Source organism: Nicotiana tabacum, chromosome 22, assembly GCF_000715075.1.
Source record: "Nicotiana tabacum cultivar K326 chromosome 22, ASM71507v2, whole genome shotgun sequence".
Lineage (NCBI taxonomy): Eukaryota > Viridiplantae > Streptophyta > Magnoliopsida > Solanales > Solanaceae > Nicotiana > Nicotiana tabacum.
In genome coordinates this window covers 180,873,811-180,890,682 of record NC_134101.1, presented here as the reverse complement: position 1 = coordinate 180,890,682, position 16,872 = coordinate 180,873,811, and positions in this window count along the sequence as shown.

Below are 16,872 nucleotides of genomic sequence, written 5' to 3'. Positions count from 1 at the left end.
TGAAGGACTATGATGTGGATATTTTGTACCATCCGGGCAAAGCGAATGTGGTAGCTGATGCATTGAGTCGCAAATCCATGGGCAGCTTGAAGCATGTAAAAGCTGGGAAATTAGAAATGACTAAAGAGATATATCAATTGGCTAACCTGAGTGTACGGCTACATGATACAGGTGACCAGGGTGTAGTAGTCCAAAATATTGCAGGGTCATCACTGGTAGCTGAGGTAGAAATGCATCAATTTGAGGATCCGGAGTTAATCAAAACGAAAGAGAGTATCCCTTTTCAGAAGAAGCAGTTGTTCGAGCAATCTGATGATGGAATTCTAAAATATAAAGGTCGATGGTGTGTACCTAATGTTGGGGAGCTTCGTAAGAAAATTATGACAGAGATGCACCAGTCTCGGTACTCAGTTCATCCTGGTTCAACCAAAATGTATCATGATCTTCGTCAGCTATACTGGTGGAACGGCATGAAGAAAGATATAACCACATTTGTGGCTCAGTGTCCCAACTGCCAGCAGGTTAAAGCTGAACACCAGAAACCTGGAGGGCTACTTCAAAATATTGAGATTCCAGCTTGGAAATGGGAATCGATTAATATGGATTTCATTACAAGATTGCCCAATTCTCACCGTAAGTTCAATTCTATTTGGGTCATTGTGGATAGGCTGACGAAATCGGCTCACTTTCTTCCAGTTAGGACCACCTATTCAGCTGAAGACTATGCGAGCCTGTATATCAAGGAAATAGTTCGGCTACATGGAGTTCCGTTTTCTATTATATCTGACAGAGGTGCCCAATTTACAGCTAATTTCTGGAGGTCTTTTAAAGAAGGTTTGGGTACTCTTGTTAACCTTAGTACAGCATTTCATCCGCAGACCGACGGACAAGCCGAACGCACTATTCAGACACTCGAAGATATGTTGCGAGCTTGTGTCTTAGACTTCAAGGGAAGTTGGGAAGATCATTTACCGCTTATTGAGTTTGCCTACAATAACAGTTATCACGCCGGTATTCAGATGGCACCTTATGAGGCACTATATGGGAGGAAATGCAGATCTCCTATTGGCTGGTTCGATGTTGGCGAGACAAAGTTGTTAGGACCTGAATTGGTATAGCAAGCTGTAGAAAAGGTAAAGTTGATCCAGGAAAGGTTGCGTACAACTCAAAGTCGACAGAAATCATATTCAGATAATCGACGTCGAGACTTGGAATTTGCTGTGGGAGACTGGGTATTCTTGAAAGTGTCGCCTATGAAGGGTGTAATGAGATTTGGTAAGAAAGGAAAACTCAGCCCTAGATATGTTGGGCCATATCAGATTGTTCAAAGAATTGGGCGAGTAGCCTACAAACTTGACCTGCCACCAGAATTAGAAGCAATCCATCCGGTATTTCACATTTCCATGCTTCGGAAATTCTTAGGTGATCCTTCTTGCATCAGCCCTATCGAGGATATTGAAGTTTCCGAGAACTTGTCATATGAAGAAATACCTATTTCCATTATTGACCGTCAAATCCATAAGCTACGGACTAAAGAGGTAGCCTCAGTAAAAGTACTTTGGAGGAGCAATAATGTAGAGGAAATGACATGGGAGGCCGAGGAGGACATGAAGTCCAGATACCCTCATTTATTTGAGTCTTCAGGTGATATGCTTGAGACAAATATGGTAGGTATTGCACATATATCAACCAGTGACAGTTGAGGTAATTAAGTTATGGCTAACCTTCTTATTATCATTATTGTATAAGTAAATGGTCGTGTGAGGCCAAGTTGATGTTATTATTATGATGTGTATCCCTGTGTGGCCTTAGATATGTATGTTTGGGTTAATGACAGGTTTTGGATATTCCTATTTATAGGGGAAACTCTGGCGAAATTTTTTTTTAAAAAAAATAAATTTCAGAAGATAGGTTAACCGTTAACATTCAAGGACGAATGTTCTTAAGGAGGGGAGAATGTTACACCTTGTGTATTCGGCGTTATCATGCTGTAAATAGGATAATTCGATAGGAAGATAATTTCTATGAGATATTTAAATGATGCGATAGTTATACGTTAAGATTGGAAGTCATTTGAGTTGTGATTAAAAATTTGACAAAGATCGCGCGCAAGTTACGGGTTTAAATTTTACTGGAATTTGGATAAAATGTTGATGAGCGTTTCTCTCAATATACTGGGAGTTATGGTGTGTTCTACCTACCGAATCGAAGGTCTATGATTCTAGTTTCCAACTCAATAAACCGTTCGTTAATACGACTTCAGAGTAGAGAGATATTAACATTTTTGTACAGGGGTGCACACTGTTACGGGAACAGTGTGCCTAGTCGGGTTTAGTCAAAATTTCTTTATTTAAGTCAATTTTTAAAACATAACCCCTGCATTTTATCCTCTCCAAAACAGAACCAAAAACCTAGAGATTTCCTCTCAAACTTCTCCCATCCATCTAGCCAAGCATAACAACAATTTAGTCATCCTCAAGATGGAGAACACCATGGTAGCTTCGGAATCGTGAATTCTTCGGTGTTTCACTTTTCATAGCAAGACTCCGCCTTGAAGTAATTTCGAATTTTGAGTAATTCTGGTCACATAAGGTATGATTTAACTTCTCTTTGATCTTTGTAAAGTTCTACCATAAGAATTCTTAAGAAATAGTTGAAACCTCTATAGAAATATTCTTGATTTTTTTTAAGAAACCTCTCTTAATATGGCTTGATTGTTGGGGCTGTTCTATATGGTTTTATTGTGTTGTTTTGATCTGTGAAGACATGGATGGAATTCTGTTGATGAGGAGATGTAGTAAAGTAAAATTTGGTGGTGTGTTGGGGGAAAATTAATCTACAAAAGAGTCTACATATTCATGGTCACAAGTTGTTCGCGTAAATGTCTAAATGAAGAATTATTTAAGCTATGAGCTTGAATTTGATTTTGAATGGTTTGTATTATGTAGGAAATCATTCCTAAGGCTTTTGAGGTCTTGGAAACAGTATATAACTCCATAGACAAGGTATGTAGGGCTTTCGCTATACTTTTCGGCATGACTAGAATTCGAATAAACGTTTATCGAATTGTCTCGTCGGATTCGAGTTATTTCACCTTCAGCTTATAAAGATGCTTAGACCTGATCTTTTCTCATAGATTGCTTACTCTAGAGGTTATCTATGAATTCTCGGATTTCCTTGTTCCTTGCTTAAAAAGAACTAGAGCCTTTTTACTCGTTCTCATTTCGACATTCATATAAATCATGAATAAGGAACACTTACTTCAAAGGTATTCATAATACATAACTCTCATGTTCTTAGAACTTGTTGGCTCGTAGTTAAAAAATTATATATTTTAGCAACAATCATGATAGTCGAGGAATAATGATGATAGGCCACTTCGACTCTTCTTAGAATACGTCTTTTAAGGTTGGTTTCGCATTGCACCTATATAATTCATGATTTAGTACATGTATGTATTTACTTTCATTACCGAGCCGCACTATAGACGGCCGGGTATGACACATATTGTGTAACCACTGATCAGTTGGGATTACCGAGCTCCACGTGGCCGGGTACGATTCTACCGAGCCTTTATTATGGCCGGGTATGTTATGGATATTATAGCCCCACAGAGGGATTTATTATTATATAATGTGATATATTATAAGTTTCAATAGTGAACGACGGTGTCACAAGCATACATTTATATCCATGTTGAATTTTAGTTTTCTACCGAGGCTAGTTTCAGAATTCAAATTGTCTCTATGTCTCTTCTCTTGTTAATTACATTTTTCATGTTACACTTGTCGCCCTACATATTCAGTACATATTTCGTACTGACACATTTTATGCGCTGTGTTCATGCCCACAGGTTCGAATAGACAGAGTGGCATGCCTCCTCAGTAGGACCCCCAGGATCAGCGTTGGGTTTCGCACTCCACTTCTTCAGAGTTGCTAACTTTGAGTCCATAGGTACTATTACAGATGTATATGTGTGGTTTTGGGCATGTCGGAGGCTTTGTCCCGCCCTGTTGAGATTGTCTTACACTCTTAGAGGCTTGCAAACTAGCGGTCATTGTATATATATATTTTTTCGTATCGCCATATCGGCCTTCTGGATAGCTGTTATACTGTTGTTACAGCCTTGTTGTCCTAGTTTATATATATGTCGTGTTGGGCTCTTCTACCTGCAGGTTATTATATTTCGGATCATATCTCATGGTTGGTTCGCTCGGGCCTTCGGGCATCGGGTGCCAGCCACACCTCCCAAGGTTGGGGTGTGACACAAGCTTAACTACAATGCTCCTGTTTTTGTCCCTAGTACATCAACAACTGCAGCTCATGTTAATACTAATCCTGGGCAGCAGCAGTCCAATGCAAATACGACTGGGCAGAAGCAGTCTAATGCAAACACGACTGGGCAACAGCAGTCCAATGCAAACGCGACTAGAGTTGTAGTAATGGTAACTGATATACCTGCTATTTCATTGGAGGATACAAAGTTGTTGGATGTTTTGGGCAGTCCAAAACCACACAAAAGTGCATACTCATCATTCTCAATAATGAACGCATTGAAGCAGAAATTTTCAGTGACAAACAGACATGAACCATGTAGTGCAAAGACATTGAAGAGGCATGAACCATTGTGGATGGTTATACAAGATGAAGCAAATCAAAAACTTTAGGCCAACTTACGCGTTGCCATCTCCAAAGAAGCAAAAGAGGAAGAATTTATTGAATCTTGTCCGGAAGAGGCGGCTAGAACTGGAGTTTTCGCTCATAAGAACAGTGAAAAAAATAAGGTGACTCATGAAATAACACTCAGGCAACTCCCAATGAGAGCTGCAAAGAAAAAAGGGGTTGCCCCCTCCACATCTACAAAGTCCAAAATGAAGAACTTTGAAGATTATTTGAAGACAGTTCAAGAGGATTTTAAGGAAGTTCAAATTGAAGAACTCACAAGTTTGATAAATGAGGGGCAAGATACTAATTTTTACATTGTTTTAGTTTATCATTTTCAAAGCATCATCACTTGTAATAGCGTCATAGAGTGTGTTATAAACTCTACGGTGATCATAGAGTACTTGGTACTTTCAAGTTCATATTTTTTACATGCTTGCTAGAAGATGAGGCTTTTTCTTCACATCAATAGGAATAGTATGGTAAGGTTTAGCTCGGTTTGTGTTGCCTTGGTCCTATGACTTTGGAAAATATCCACACGGATATGAGATTATATGCCCTCGTGAGACTTTGCAGGCAGCTACACCGTGAATCCTCTACATGAGGCTGCCATAAAGTAATGTGAGGCGCAGAGGAGTGATTATATAGCCAAGGCATATGGGTAACAATTCCGGTGCTATTGTCCTCCTTATTTGTACTTTTCCTAATTGTTGTATTTTTCTTTTTTGTTATTAATAAAAACCTATCCCTAGGCACTTGCCTAGCAGATTGCCAAAAAAAAAAAGAATTTACCTATTACGAGAATAGAAAATAACAAAAGACAGGTGCAACCATAGAGAAAAATCAACAAAGGGCACTCCCAAGATACTGTCCCGTAGTCCCAAAAGTAAATATGCAAGACAAGGGGATCTCCCGAGGTACCGCCTCGTAGTCCCATAAGTAAATATGCAAGACAGAGGGATCTTCCGAGGTACCGCCTCGTAGTCCAAAAAGTAAATATGCAAGATAGGGGGATCCCGAGGTACCGCCTCGTAATCCCAAAAGTATATATGCATCAACAGGGGCACTACAAGTGCTCAAATATCACAACATTTCACAAGTTACACCTCAAGTGCTCAATTATCACATTATTCACAAATCACACTACAAATGTTCAAATATCACAATTTGCACCTCAAGTGCTCAATTATCACATCATTTACAAATTGCGCTACAAGTGCTCAAATATCACAACTTACCACAGAAATCAACAATAATATTATTTTCCACAATAAGGAGCCCACGGCTCGACCATAATGTTCTCAACATCTTAACAAAATATTCGGGAGTGAACAACTCAACCGAATAATCTTTCACAATTTGGCACTTTGCCTCAATATGATTAATGGCCTTTATAATTCAATATCAAGTTTTCAAAAACATGAACTAAAAGGTAATTCATCAAGAAACAACACATCTTTTAAATCACAACTTTTGAAAATAAATAGATTTATTCATCTTATTATCTAAATTTCTCATTAAATTATCTGTAGATAAAATCAATAATGAAAGTATTTTTCTTAAAAATGGCATCTCAACAAACACAGAGTTCACATAAAGGTCAAGTGGCAATCACACCAAATTATCATATAAAAACAACTTCGGTAAACAATGAATGAGTCGTGACAAATAAGGGATTTAATAAGCCAAAAGTTTTCCAATTTAATACATAAGGGTGTCAACGAATTTTAACCGATATAATTTGCACATATAAACCAAGTACGTACTCGTCACCTCGCGTACATGGTTTTCAATCACACAATTTCACATAAGACTCAATGCCTAAGGGGTAATTCCCACACATAAGATTAGGTAAGATACTTACCCTTTTGAAGTTAGTCTGATATTCCAAAATAGCCTTCTTGCTTGAATTGACCTCCGGACGGCTCAAATCTATCCAAATTAATTGTATGACTTCATTAAAATACATTCAAAATAATTCCGGATAATAAAATATTGACTTAAAATTTCACATTAAAAAGTCAACCAAAAGTCAACGCGGGATTTGCCTCTCGGAAACTGACATAATTTTCATGAAATCCGAATACCTGTTCCGATACGAGTTCAACCATATCAATTTTATCAAATTTCGATAACGAATCGTCCTCTAAATCTTTATTTTTCGTTTTTGAAAAGTAATACAATTTCCCCCAAATTCTCAACTCAATTCACTGATTACATGATGAAAATAACAATGGATTCGTGTAATATAGCCAAAACCAAGTTAGAATCACTTACCCCAAAGAATTCCTTAAAGATCCCATGAAAAATCTCCACAAACCGAGCTCCCAAATTCCAAATGTGAAATAATACCCTAACCCTCGGTTATATAGTACCACGTGTGATCTCCTAATGTGCAGTCCGCACATTTCTAAGTGCGATCGCACATTCCCAAGTGTTGCGGCCGCAATCCAAATTGTGTTGCCGCACTTCACAACCTCTCCACTACCAGGATTTAGTAAATTGGCCATAACATTCTCTACAAATGTCCAAATTACTATTGTTATACCTTTCTGGAAACTAGATTCAAAGGGCTACAACTTTCATTTTTGAATCATCTCTAAATTCCTTGTAAATTAAATGATATAAGTTTTCAAAGTCGGACTAGTGAATCTATGGAATCCCTGAAGTGCGGCTGCGAGAAGAATTGTGCGGCCCACACTTTTTCTTCTTCTGGAGCAATTAAAAATCTGCCCGAGCACTCAAAATCTGCCCCCGCACTTCCAATTGTTCCAGAATCAAAGTGTTAAAATGTCCAGACTCGCTTATAACTCACCTCGAAACACATCCAAGCCACTCAGGATCCCGTTCAAATATATCAACAAGTCGTGTAACATGATACGGACTTATTCAAGGTTTCAAACCACACATAGCAACATTAAAACTACGAATCGCAACCCATATTCAAGCCTATGAACTATGAAATTTTAACTTTTACATTAGATGCAAAAATCTATCAAATCAAGTCCGATTGACCATAAATTTTGCACACAAGTCATAAATGACATAACGGGCCTGTTCCAATTTTCAGAATCGAATTTCGGCCCCGATATCACAAAAGTCAACTCTCAATCAAACATCTTAATTCCATTTTTTTAACTTTTGCCAAAATGCTTCAATTTATTCTACGAACCTCCAAATCCAATTTCGGGAATACACCTAAGTCCAAAATCACCATACGAAGTTATTTGAATCATCAAAACTCTATTTCGGAGTCGTTAGCTCAAAAGTCAAACTGTCATCAACTCTTTTCATTTAAGCTTAAAAAATGAGAATTGTTCTTTCAATTTAATTCTGAATCCTCCGAAAATCAAACTCGACCGCACCCGCAAGTCATAATATGTATTACAAAGTTGCTCATGACCTTAAGTCAATGAATGGGACGTTAATTTTAAAAAACAAGTCGGGCCGTTTCATATTCAATCATGCGCCTAATTATTTGATTGTTTGAGCACAAATTGAATACTATCTACGAATCTAGGATTGAACTGGGGATTAAGGAATTTTAGATTGCATATAACATTGAGTAGAGTAAGATCTTGAACTCGAGCATCGAGAATGAATTTGCGGTTAGGATAGGAATATCCCTAATCGTCGTGCTTGGTTATTAAACGGGAATTATTAATGCATTCTTGTTAATCCTATGTCCATAGGAATATAGGCATTAGGTTAGCTTAAATAGACGAGTAGTACTTCGGGAGAAGGCTACGAGCAATATTAACCCTGCCAATCAATAAACCAGATAAATTAATTAGACGATTTAAGTGAAAGTCTCAACGGGGTTTTTAGCAAACCCATCACTCTAGAATATTGCCTCTCATTGAATTCGTGTCTAATTTTACCAACTTGTTCATTTAATCTCTTATTTGATTACTCTAGATTAGTTTTATCAAAAATTCATACTTTTAAAAGTGCTTGAATAGATTAGTTGTCTTAGTTTTATTTAGTGAATAGTTATCACAAATCCTTGTGGGTACGATATCTGGACATACAATCCTATATTACTTGTCGACCACGTATACTTACGTGTGCAATTGGAAGCAACAGCTAGCTCTGGGTTGGCTGAGTCGAGTTGAGCTGTTAGGGCGGGCTGTTTTATTTTTATTTTTTTATATTATTTTTTATTAAGTTGTAGAACTTTGTAAAAAGAAAGTACACACAAAATTTGAAAGGTAACTACAAACATCAAAGGACTTTAATGAATTTTTTCCTGAGCTTGGGAGTTACCCCCGTGCCCAAGTATACCTTCCGATCGGGCAAGTGTTTGATCAATGTGACTTGGTCCAGCTCCTCGACCGCTGATTTGGTGGCATCGGAATCATCAAGAGCTATGAACGATCTATGAACTCCGTAATCGTCATCCTCGCATGCTCCTTGTTTCTCCGATTTGGACGGGACCTGCATCTGTGATTGCTATTTGGTTTCTTTCCTACCAACCAGCTCCATGTTCTTTGATGTCGAGAGTGCAGATATCAGGATCACCTCATCGACTGTGAACATTTCTTTTGCGAATGGTTGCTCTCCATAGACCGTCTTGACTCCTCCCGGAGTGGGGAACTTTAGCGCCTGGTGTAGTGTGCAGGGTACTGCCCTCATGTTGTGAACCCAAGGCCTTTCGAATAAGGCGTTATACCTCATGTCCCTCTCGATCACATAGAATTTAGCATCCTGAATAATCCCGACAATATTTGTTGGAAGAGTTATGTTGCATCTCGCATTTTCGTACGTTAAAAGCTTCGTCTTCAATTAATTGACATAGACTCGGGGATAAGATCATCTTGACATTAACACATTTACGCTATTTATAACAAGCAATAAAGAAGTGTCATGAAAGATAAAGGGGTATACGAATTACAGAAAATGAGTTTTGTTGAAAGTGGCCAATTTGAGATAAAATATGGGTCAAGCAATAATACCCGATGATTATGAACTAGTACCATGTAAGATACCATATGACCACGGTAGTATAATGTATAAAGTATATATGTAGAGTATATTAAAAATAAATAGAATTTTAAGTAATTTATGGTAATTTTTAAATTATGCGGGTAATTAATTAATTATCGGGTAACGAAACATTACCCAGTTAACTAATAAGTGGATAAAAATTAATAAAATTACACCTCAAAAGAATGTGGCAGCCCCCTTTTAGTGTAAGGTGACTCAATATCCATCTTTACATGTGTCACGTTAAAGTTTAAGTGGCAAGAAAGAGACATTTTATAAGTTTTATTAAAATAAGACAGACTTATAAGCAGAACTCAAACATCCATTTTCACTTTCAATACTTGGTTGGTTTTCAGCTTGAAATTCATTGTGCACCAATAAAGTTGGAGTAAACTTGTCACGACCCAACCCCCGAACCCGGTCGTGATGGTGCCTCTCGTGAAGACAAGGCCAGCCAGACCAAAACGGAACACCTCTTTTAAATAGTTAATCATCATAAACAGTAATAACATATAATATAATACTCTTAAATTGCAGAATTTAACGATAATAACTGCAAGAACCATCCCGACACAGCCCAAACCGGGGTTTCACAAGTCATGAGCTACTACAGAATCTGCTATAGGTCTACAAAGTACGGAATCCGATACAACAATCTGAAGAAAACATAAATAATAGAGGATAAGAGAGACAAGGGGCTGCGGACATCAACAACTACCTCGTAACTCCAAATCACTGCCTAGCCTGGACAGAATCAGCGTTCAGGTGCGGATTCTGCTATACCTGAATCTGCACACACGGTGCAGGGACTAATGTGAGTACTCCGACTCAGTGAGTAATAATTACAAATAATGGATGAAAGTATGAAAACACGTAAAGGCATAAAGCAATTCCATATCAAGCAGTAAAATCACTTAAAGCAGTAAATCAGTGAAGGAATCAAATGATATTCCTTTTAAAAACAAGTAAAACAGGTAATTTAACAGGTAATTAACAAGTAGAAATCCGCCCCTCGGGCACAGTATCAATCGCTCAGCATAGTATCAGCCCATCGGGCTTACTCTCAGTACAGTATCAGCCCCTTCGGGCTATCTCACAATCACTCAGCATAATGGTCAGCCATTGTTACCTGACCAAATTTCATCATACAGTGTCATCGTTACCACTGTTTCAAATCATATGGGTACCCGCACTCACTGTGGGTGTGCAGACTCCGGAGGGGCCCCTTACGGCCCAAGCTCTATATCAAGCCACCTCGTGGCATCATCACTCAGCATGTCCTCACATCACTCAAGCCACCACATGGCATAAATAGTATCTCAGGCCCTCGGCCTCATATCACTCAGCATATCCTCACATATGGCCCTCGGCCTCACTCAGTCCAGAAATCATCATAAGCCCTTTGGGCATTAGTAAAATAGTAGTTCTCAGCCCAAAACATGATGTAGAAATATCATTTAAGTTTCAAATCTGAGTAAAAGTGGTTGAGTTTGTAAAACATTAGATATCCCCGAAAGGTTCAAATAGTTGGCACGAAACCCAAATATGGCAATCAGCCCAAATCATGATAATAACAAATGAATTTCAGTCAAATATTCGGTAAAATCATCAATCGGTATGGACCAAGTTACAATCCCCAGTAGAGAAAGACCCCACGCTCATCATCCAGCGCGTATCTTGCCTCAATATAGCACAACGATGTGCAATCCGGGGTTTCAAACCCTCAGGACATCATTTACAACCATTACTCACCTCGAACTGGCTAATTCTCTAGCTCGTGACGCCTTTGCCCCTCGAATTGCCTTCACGCGCGTCGAATCTATCCAAAATCAGAACGAATACGTCACAATATGCTAAGGGAACAAAGCCCAAGCGAAAACATTTGAAATATATCAAAAATCCCGAAATTAGCAAAACCCGAGCCCCAAGCCCACGTCTCGGAATCGGGTAAAATTTACATTTTCAGAATCCTCATAACCTCACGAGTCTAAGCATACCAAAATTATCCAATTCCGATACAATTTGGTCCTTCAAATCATCATTTTACATTTTTAAAAGGTTTCACAATTTTCTTCCAAAATTCCATCCCAAATCACGAATTAAATGATGAATTCAGTGATAGATTCATGTATTCTAGAAAATCACTTACCTCGATGAATTTCTTGAAAAACCTTCAAAAAATCGTCAAAATCTGAGCTCTCTAGGTCAAAATATTAAATAAAACCCAAAACCTCGTATTTATAGGTACCCCTCAGATTTCAGCTACCGCGGGACGCACCAGATCGACCGCGGTCCGCGCAAGCCAGTGCGGTCCGCGCAAACACAACCGCGGCCGCACAGGCCTTCCTCTAAAGTGACAGTCTTTAGTATTTTGGCCATAACCTTTGCTACAGATGTCCAAATTGTAATATCTTTACCTTTCTGGAAAATAGACACGAAGATCTACAACTTTTGTTTTTGAATCACCTCAAATTTCCTTGTATATCAAAAGATATGAGCTTCCAAAGTTGGACCAGCGGGAAGGTTCTTCACCGCGGCCGTGCCCACTTTTGTGCGGTCCGCGCGACGCCTACCGCGGCCACGCCCACTTTTGTGCGGTCCGCACAGCACTCACCGTGGGTGCACTCATTTTTGTGCGGACCGCATGGGTGAGTTCTGGGGCCTACAACCCTCCTGGACCTGCTACAACTATAATTTTTGGCCTAAAACATCCCGGAACCTACCCCGGATCCCCGAAACATCAAACTAATTGTACCAACACATCCCATGACATCGTTCAAACTTGTTCAACACTTTGGAACGCTTACAACAACATCAAATCACCAATTTAACATAGGATTCAAGCCTAAGAACTCCAAGAACTCTTACATTATACTTTCGATCAAAAAGTTTATCAAATCTTGTCTGAATGACCTGAAATTTTGCACACATATCCCAAATGACACAACGAAGCTACTGCAACTCTCGGAATTCCATTCCAACCCCTATATAAAAATCTCGTCTATCAACCGGAATTTGCCAAAATATCAATTTCGCCAATTCAAGCCTAAATCTTCTCTACAACTCCAAAACTCATTCCGATCGCGCTCCTAAGTCACAGATCACCTCCCGAAGCTAACTGAACCATCAGAACTCACTTCCGAGCCTTCTAACACATAAGTCAACATCCGGTTGACTTTTCTAACTTAAGCCTTCTTAAAAGAGACTAAGTGTCTCATTTCTTACCAAATCCTCTCCGAACTCAAACTAATCAACCCGATCACATAAAACACGGATAACGAAGTGTAAAGAAGCTGAAATGGGGGAAACGGAGCGGTACTCATGAGACGACTGGTGGGGTCGTCATATCTTCCCCAACTTAAACAAACGTTCGTATTCGAACGAGTCAAGAAACACACCTGAAGCCTCAAACAGATGAGGATATATGCTCTGTATCTCTTGCTCGGTCTCCCAGGTAGCCTCCTCCATGGGCCGACCTCTCCACTGCACCTTCACTGAAGCTATATCCTTTGACCTCAACTTCCAAACTTGGCGACCCAAAATAGCTACTGGCTCCACATCAAAGGTCAAATCATCATCCAACCGAACCGTGTTGTAGTCCAAAACATGAGACGGATCCCTACTATACTTCCGGAGCATAGAAACATGAAATACCGGATGCACACTCGACAGGCTGGGTGGCAAAGCAAGCTCATAAGCCACCTCCCCAATCCTCCGAAGCACCTCAAAAGGCCCAATGAACCGAGGACTCAACTTGCCTTTCTTCCTAAATCTCATAACACCCTTCATGGGTGAAACCTTCAGCAAGACCTTCTCACCGACCATGTAGGACACATCTCGAACCTTTCGGTCTGCATAACTCTTCTGACGTGACTGCGCTGTACGAAGCCTCTCCTGAATCACCTTCACCTTCTCCAAAGCATCCTGCACCAAATCAGTCCCCAATAACCTAGCCTCATCGGGCTCGAACCAACCAACTAGAGATCTACACCGCCTCCCATACAAAGCCTCATATAGAGCCATATGAATACTTGACTGGTAGCTATTGTTATAAGCAAACTCTGAAAGCGGTAGAAAATGATCCCATGACCCTCCAAAATCAATGACACAAGCATTCAACATGTCCTCCAATATCTGAATAGTGCGCTCGGACTGCCCGTCCATCTGAGGATGAAAAGATGTGCTCAACTCCACCTGAGTACCCAACTCTCTCTACACGGCCCTCCAAAACTGCAAAGTAAACTGAGTGCCCCTATCTGAAATGATGGAAACTGGGACACCATGCAAATGAACAATCTCCCGGATATAGATCTCTGCCAACCGCTCTGAAGAATAGGTAGTACACACAGGAATGAAGTGCGCAGACTTGGTCAGCCGATCCACAATCACCCAAATAGCATCGAACTTCTTCAAAGTCCGAGGAAGTCTAACCACAAAGTCCATAGTGATTCTCTCCCACTTCCACTCGGGAATAACCATCTGCTGAAACAAGCCACCCGGTCTCTGATGCTCATACTTCACCTGCTGACAGTTGAGACACCGAGCTACAAATCCCACAATATCTTTCTTCATTCTTCTCCACCAATAGTGTTGCCTCAAATCCTGATACATCATCGCGGCACCTAGATGAATGGAATACCGCGAGCTATGAGCCTCCTCCAGAATCAGCTCTCTAAGCCCATCCACATTGGGCACACAAATCCAGCCCTGCATCCTCAACACACCATCATCACCGACGGTCACGTCTCTGGCATCATCATGCTGGACTCTGTCCCTAAGGACAAGCAAATGCAGATCAACATACTGGCGCTCTCTGATGCGATCATATAAAGAAGACCGAGAAACCACACAAGCCAACACCCGACTGGGCTCCGAAATATCCAACCTCACGAACCGATTGGCCAAGGCCTGAACATCAACCGCAAGAGGTCTCTCCCCAACTGGAATATATTCCAAACTCCCCATACTTACTGCCTTTTGGCTCAAAGCATCGGCCACCACATTGGCCTTTCCCGGATGGTACAATACAGTGATATCATAATCCTTAAGCAACTCCAACCATCTCCGCTGCCTCAAATTAAGATCCTTTTGCTTGAACAAATGTTGAAGACTGCGATGATCAGTGAACACCTCACAAGATACGCCATACAAGTAATGCCTCCAAATATTCAATGCGTGAACTATGGCAGTCAACTCCAAATCATGAACGGGGTAGTTCTTCTCATGGGGCTTCAACTGTCGAGAAGCATAAGCAATAACTCTACCCTCTTGCATCAACACACAACCAATCCCAACTCTTGAAGCATCACAATACACAGTATATGAACCTGAAGCTGATGGCAAAACCAACACTGGAGTTGTGGTCAAGGCTATCTTGAGCTTCTGAAAGCTCTCCTCACACTCGTCCGACCATACGAATGGAGCACCCTTTTGAGTCAACTTGGTCAAGGGCGATGCAATGGATGAAAATCCCTGAACAAACCGGCGATAATAGCCTGCTAACCCAAGAAAGCTATGAATCTCTGTGGCTGAGGACGGTCTAGGCCAACTCTGAACTGCCTCTGTACTGAGCCAAAACTCACACTTGGAGAACTTTGCATAAAGCTTCTCCTCCCTCAATCTCTGCAACACAACTATCAAATGCTCTGCGTGCTCCTCCTGACTACGCGAGTACACCAGGATATCATCAATGAATACTATAACGAACGAATCAGTTAAGGCCAGAACACGCTGTTCATCAAATGCATGAATGTTGATAGGGCATTGGTTAGCCCGAAAGACATAAAAAGAAACTCATAATGACCATATCTGGTCCTGAAAGCAGTCTTAAGAATATCTGAATCCCTGATCTTCAACTGGTGATAGCCCGAACGGAGATCAATCTTGGAGAACACTCTCGCTCCCTGAAGCTGATCAAATAAATCATCAATGCGAGGCAAAGGATACTTGTTCTTAATTGTTACTTTGTTCAATTGCCTATAATCGATGCACATTCTCATTGTACGATCCTTCTTCTTCACAAACAGAACGGGCGCACCCCAAGGTGAAACACTAGGCCGAATGAACCCCTTATCTAGGAGTTCCTGAAATTGTTCTTTCAATTCCTTCAACTCTGCTGGTGCCATACGATATGGCAAAATAGAAATGGGTTGAGTTCCCGGCACCAGGTCAATACCAAAATCAATATCCTTATCCGGTGGCATGCCCGGCAGGTCTGCAGGAAAAATATCAGGAAAATCCCTCACAACTGGAACAGAATCAATACTAGGAGTCTCAACTCCAACATCCCTCACAAACGCTAGATATGAAAGTCAACCCTTCCCAACCATACGCTGGGGCCTTCTAGAAGGATATCACTCTACTAAGAACATAATCAGTCACACCACGCCACTCGATCCACGGTACACCCGGCATAGCCAAAGTGATTGTCTTAGCATGACAGTCTAGAATAGCACAACACAGAGATAGCCAATCCATGCCCAAAATGACATCAAAATCCACCATGCTCAATAGCAATAGATCCACTCGGGTCTCCAAACCCCCAATAGTCACCACACATGACCGGTACACACAGTCTACAATAATAGTATCGCTCACTAGGGTAGATACATGAACAGGTAAAGCAAGAATCTTACGGAGCATACCCAAATAATGAGAAAAGTATGATGACACATAAGAAAAGGTGGAACCGGGATCAAATAATACAGAGGCATCTCTGTGGCAGACTGAAACAATATCTGTAATGACAACATCTGAAGCAATAACATCTGGCCTGCCAGGAAGTGCATAGAAACGGGCTTGACCGCCCCATGATCGACCTCCCCCTCTGGGGCGACCCCTAGCTGCATGACCTCCACCCCTAGCTGGCTGGGCGGGTGGTGAGGTAACTGGAGTAGTAGTCGAGGGCTGGCCCTTCTGGTAGGATGAACTAGCAGCACGACGAGGACACTGCCTCCACATATGTCCAAACTTTCCACACTCAAAATAACTCCCAGTTGCTGGAGTAAAGGACTGAAGGGAACCCCTCGCACCAGAGTGACCAGCTGATGCACTCGGCATAGAAGAACCCTAAGCTGACGGGGCACGAGATGAACTCTGGGCTAGAAGGGCACTGAGTGATGACTGGCCCCGCTGAGATCCATGATGACCATGACCCAAAGATGCCCCGCGATAGTCTGGGCGGGCTGACTAAGCAGGCCTGAAAGAACGGCCTCTACCATGCTG